The sequence below is a fragment of the Mandrillus leucophaeus genome, unplaced genomic scaffold, assembly GCF_000951045.1.
Source record: "Mandrillus leucophaeus isolate KB7577 unplaced genomic scaffold, Mleu.le_1.0 Scaffold305, whole genome shotgun sequence".
NCBI lineage: Eukaryota > Metazoa > Chordata > Mammalia > Primates > Cercopithecidae > Mandrillus > Mandrillus leucophaeus.
This window is the reverse complement of record NW_012103199.1, coordinates 1,441,181-1,447,036: the sequence shown is the minus strand read 5'-3', so window position 1 is coordinate 1,447,036 and position 5,856 is coordinate 1,441,181.

Genomic DNA, 5,856 nt, shown 5'->3' with positions numbered 1-5,856 from the left:
AAAAAGAAAAAAAAAAAAAAAAATTAGCCCGGCGTGGTGGCGGGCACCTGTAATCCCAGCTACTCGGGAGGCTGAGGCAGGAGAACTGCTTGAACCCAGGAGACAGAGGTTGTGGTGAGTCGACACGGTGCCACTGCACGCCAGCCTCAGCAACAGGGTGAGACTGTCTTAAAAAAAAAAAAGAAAATGCAATCGTTCACTGTCCAGAGAGTTTTAGCAATTGAATCCCATTTTTCTCTGCACGTGTTGGCAGATCCTTGCTCTTGGGAGACAGTCTCCAGGCACACTTGACCTTCCTGGCAGACCTGGGGCTGTGGGTCCTTCACGCCCTGGTTGGCAGCTGCACCTTCTTGATGGGCTTTGTGGCTGCCGCCGCCAGGTGCCCCACGACTAATTCCATGCTACTCTCTAGACAGACCCCGTGGTGCAAAGCCACACTTACCCCCACCTCACGCTCAGGTGACTGTGGCTTTTCAGGCGAGACACCCCCTCCCTTCCCACAACCTCCGGAAGGTCAGAACAGCCTGTTTCCTTCCAAGGGCCGGTGGGAATCATCCCCCCAGCTCGGGCTTTGCGCAGGTGCCACCGTGACTCCGCAGCACCGAGACCCCACCTCCCCCAGGTCTCAACCCCAGCACTCAGGCAGCCCTGATTTCCTGTTTCTCACACTTGGGTTTCTCTTCCTACTTCGGTGGGTGGCTGTGTATCTGAAGGGGCACCCATCCTGTCTCACCAACGCGGCGCTCTGGGAGCGTGTGGTGCCGGCCGCGCTGCCCGACCCAGGACCCCTCCTCCTCTCACTTCTCCCCTGGGAAACTGGGGTTCCCACCTCACCCACGACCTCCTTCTGGGTTTATGCTTATGCACTTGCGTGCGTGCTGTCTGTATATATATTCTATGTTCACACTGAAGGACGCACTCCGCCCCCTCCCCCGCCCCCTCCCCCACCGAGACTTCCCCCAGGTGCTCAGGCCGGCCTTTCCCCCAGCTCACCTGCCCAGCAGTGCTCAGAGGTGCCTGAAACTCGGCCTCTCCACACCCGGGACAGGTGGTCCTGCCCTCTCCCCAGTGGGGGCAACGCCAGGGCCTCTGCCGCCGTCCCCTCTCTCCTCCCCTCCCCCTGCTCTGTGTGTTGTGGCCTCTGCCGCCGTCCCCTCTCTCCTCTCCTACCCCTGCTGTGTGTCTGTGCACCCAGAGCTCCCCATCTGCCCATCACACCGCTAGCTCAGTGCCACCCGGACGCTCCCAGGCCACTCATGTGTGCCCTGACCCCTCGGTGCACCAGGACAGCTGCCTCCAAGGGCACCCCAGGCCTCAGTGGGGACGAGGCCAGCCCCTCCACCAGTTCCCACAGCCTCAGAATAGCAAAAGGCGACTGCGTCCACTCCTCAGGCCACTGACAGTGCCGGATCGCCACAGAGACACCATTCCCTTCTTCCTGCTCAGCAGCATGGTCCGCGGCTTAGCTTGGGGTGACAATGAGCTGGGAGCTAAATCTCTGTGGGCTGCGGCCTCCCTGGAGCTAGGACTGGCTGGGCCCTGAGCCAGGGAGCTAGGAGACTTTGTGCCCTTTTCCCGGACTGATGGGCCCGGGCTGGGGGTGGAGCAGCTACCTGGCTTTCCTGAGGTGAAAATCCAAGAACAAAGGGTGCAGCAGAACAAAAGGACAGAGCACGGGGACAGGGCTCTGCACAGCAGGCCGGGATCTCACTCCCCACCTCACTGGGCCTCACGGCCCTTGCCCTCTCCCTCCCACCTCGACTGGGGACGCTGTCAGAGCACCTGCTACGCAGACTCTGCCACCACCAGCGAGTTTCTAAAACCAAATTCATTTACATGGCAAGGAGGCAACGCTCAAGAACCCACCCCCAGGAACAACGAGCAGGACGCCGGGCTCTGGGCGTGGGCAGACGATTCCCGTCATGGCCCACCTGACATCAAGGCAAACCTGGAATTCCAAAGGCAAGCATTTCCCAGCCCACACGCGGCCGCGCATCCCTCTCTTGCCAGAACAGTCTGTCCACTTAGTTTCCATCTGAGAAACTCACAGCACTCCAGGCAAAACTGCTCCCCACAGTGAGGGCCCCCGTTCCCCTTCTCTGCTGACATTGGGCTCCCAAGAAGCCCGTGGGACCCGCACAAGCAGCCCAGTCCCCACCCTAATGTTTTCTCACAATTAGTGGAGACAAAAAAACAGAAATCACACTTCAATGATGCTGCTGTTCTCTGTACATCAAGAACTTAAGGTTCTGGGCCAGCAGCAGTGGCTCACACCTGGAATCCCAGCACTTTGGGCAGCCAAGGCAGGCGGATCGCCTGAGCTCAGGAGTTCGTGACCAGCCTGGCCAACACAGCAAAACCCCGTCTCTACTAAAAATACAAAAAAAATTAGCCGGGCCTGGTGGCTGGCACCTGTAATCCCAGCTACTCGGGAGGCTGGGACAGAATCGCTTGAACCTGGGAGGCAGAGCTTGCAGTGAGCCGAGATTGCACCATTGTACTCCAGCCTGGGTGAAAGAGCGAGACTCCATCTCCCAACAAAAAAATGCTGGGTACAGCGGCTCACGAGTGTAATCCCAGCACTTTGGGAGGCTGCAGCGGGTGGATCACGAGGTCAGGAGTTCAAGACCACCTTGACCAACGTGGAGAAACCCTGTTTCTACTAAAAATACAAAATTAGCCGGGCATGGTGGCAGGCGCCTGTAATCCCAGCTACTCGGGAGGCTGTGGCAGGAGAATCACTTGAACTCGGGAGGCAGAGGTTTGCGGTGAGCCGAGATCACGCCATTGCACTCCAGTCTGGGCAACAAGAGCAAAATTCCATCTCAAAAAAATAAAAAGAATTTTTTTTAATGTAGCCGGGCACGGTGGTGCTTGTAGTCCTAACTACTTAGGAGGCTGGGGTGGGAGGACTGTTTGAGCAGGAGAGGTCAAGGCTGCAGTGATTGTGCCACTGAACTCCAGGCTGGGCAACACAGCAAGATCCTGCCTCTAATTAAAAAAAAGTTTAAAAAAATTAAAAGAGCTTAACCAAGAAGCCGACTGCAAACAAAGGCCTGTCCGTGCAGCCAGGACGAGGTTCTGCGTCCGATCGCTGCACAGCAGCCCACTGGACAAATGGACCCATTCTGGCAAGAAGCACTTGGGTAGGGCTACTAGGCGCATCCTCGTCTGTGTCTACGTGCAGGAGTGGAACTGCCCAGCCCTGGGTCACGCATGCTGAGCCCCAGCCAACGTCACACTGACCTGTGCTCCCACAGCCCTGCCCCGGCTCGGTCTGGGTGACTGTCCCGTTCCTGCTGTTGCACCCACATGGTCCTGGGGCCTCCACTCCCCTCCCACTCTCATAGGACTTCACTACCGTGAACCGTCCTCACCCCCAGCGTCCCTGTCCCCATAGCTCCAAGGCCGCAGGAGGAGGCAAGATCTAATATCTAATCTTCCTTCCACATAAACACCTGTCCCTGCGTAAACGGCTGAGGCTGGCTGCCATTTTTTTCTTTTGTTTTTTGAGACGGAATCTCGATCTGTTGCCCAGGCTGGAGTGCAGTGGCACAATCTTGGCTCACTGCACCTCCACCTCCCAGGTTCAAGCGATTCTCCTGCCTCAGCCTCCCGAGTAGCTGGGATTACAGACGCCTGCCACCACGCCTGGCTAATTTTTGTACTTTTAGTAGACACGGGGTTTCGCCATGTTGCCAGGCTGGTCTTGAACTCGTGACCTCAAGTGATCCACCTGCCTCGGCCTCCCAAAGTGCTGGGATTACAGGTGTGAGCCACCACACCCGGCTACTTCTTATTCAAACACTGGGAGCTCCACGTCAGACCAGTGAAGTCAGAGAATCCTGAAGTCCAAGTTCTCAGCTCCTCAGCCAACTCAAGGGCAACCAGGCGGGAGCGGCTGGGAGCCACCCCCACAGAGGCACCCACGGTTCGTTCCTGTCACTGACTCTTCCCAGGCTGGAAATGCCGGATGGTGCAAATGCAAACAGATTCCAGCCTGAAACTGTCTAGTAAGACATTTCTTTCTTTTCTTTTTTTTTTTTGAGAGAGTCTTACTCTGTCACCCAGGCTGGAGTGCAGTGGCACAGTCTCAGCTCACTGCAGTTACCACCTCTTGGATTCAAGGGATTCTCATGCCTCAGCCTCTCGAGCAGCTGGAATTACAGGCACGCGCCACCAAGCCTGGCTAATTGTTGTACTTTTAGAAGAGACAGGGTTTCACCATGTTGCCCAGGTTGGTCTCAAACTCCTGACCTCATGTGATCCGCCCGCCTCAGCCTCCCATAGAACTGGGATTACAGACATGAGCCACCATGCCTGGCTGGGTGCAACCTTTCAAAGGTCTTGCAGGTGACAGGGAGCAACGAAAAACGAGAAAATTAATAAACCCCTTCACCGAGGCTGACTTGGGTCACAGAGGGCCAAGTGGTCCCGGGAAAATGGTGGGCTCTTCACACCTTCTTATAGACGTCTCGGAGGTGGGTGTTTAATGCAGCATTTTTTGTTAGCAGCAAAACAAGACAAAGCAAACACCAAAAGAATTCCAACCTAAGTGCCTGTCAACCATAGAAACAACCACCACATTGACGGAGCTGAAGCTACGATGGAAATGAGGGGCTCGGCCGGGCGCGGTGGCTCAAGCCTGTAATCCCAGCACTTTGGGAGGCCGAGATGGGCAGATCACGAGGTCAGGAGATTGAGACCATCCTGGCTAATGTGGTGAAACCCCGTCTCTACTAAAAAAACACAAAAAACTAGCCGGGCGTGGTGACGGGCGCCTGTAGTACCAGCTATTCGGAAGGCCGAGGCAGGAGAATGGCATGACCCAAGAGGAGGAACTTGCAGTGAGCTGAGATCCGGCCACTGCACTCCAGCCTGGGCGATAGAGCGAGACTCCGTCTCAAAAAAAAAAAAAAAAAAAAAAGAGGAAATGAGGGGCTCAGTCCCAGGGGCGGACCCCAAACCCAAACCCACTAGAGCAGGGGGGGAGCCTGAGGGACAAATCACAGACAGAAACGCACAACTCGGCTCCACCACACGCTGCTGGCTGTGCAGGAAGCACCACGTGTCGAAGTAAAAACATGAAAGTGCCTGAGAGTGAAAGACACTTGGTTCTCTCATCTTGGGGACGGGGCCCAGGGGAAAGCAACAGTATCTTTGGGTACTGGAACCCAGCTGAGCAGCCGCGGGTCCGGGGTCCTTCCTAAGCAGTTGTGAGAGTTCACAGCCCAGGGTCCTTCCTAAGCAGTTCTGAGAGTTCAAGGTTTAACGGGGAAGGCCGGGCCGGTGGCTCACACCTGTAATCCCAGCACTTTGGGAGGCCAAGGCAGGCAGATCATGACACCAGGAGTTCGAGACCAGTCTGGCCAACAGTGAAAGCCCATCTCTACTAAAATTACAACAATTAGCTGGGCGTGGTGGCGGGCACCTGTAATCTTAGTTACTCGGGAGGCTGAGGCAGGAGAATCGCGTGAACCCGGGAGGCAGAGGTTGCAGTGAGCTGAGATTGCGCCACTGCACTCCAGCCTGGGTGACAGAGCTAGACTCTGTCTCAAAAAAAAAAAAAAGATTTACACGGAGGAAAAGAATTCCGTTTAAACTGCTGTGAATGGCCAACCGCAGTGGCTCACGCCTGTCATCCCAGCACTTTGGAGGCAGGTGATCACTTGAGGTCAGGAGTTCGAGACCAGCCTGGCCAACATGGTGAAACCCTGTCTCTACTAAAAATACAAAAATTAGCCGGGTGTGTTTGTGGGCACCCATAATCCCAGCTACTCAGAGGTTGAGGCAGGAGAATCGCTTGAACCCGGGAGGCGGAGATTTCAGTGAGCACATATCGAGACACTGCACTCC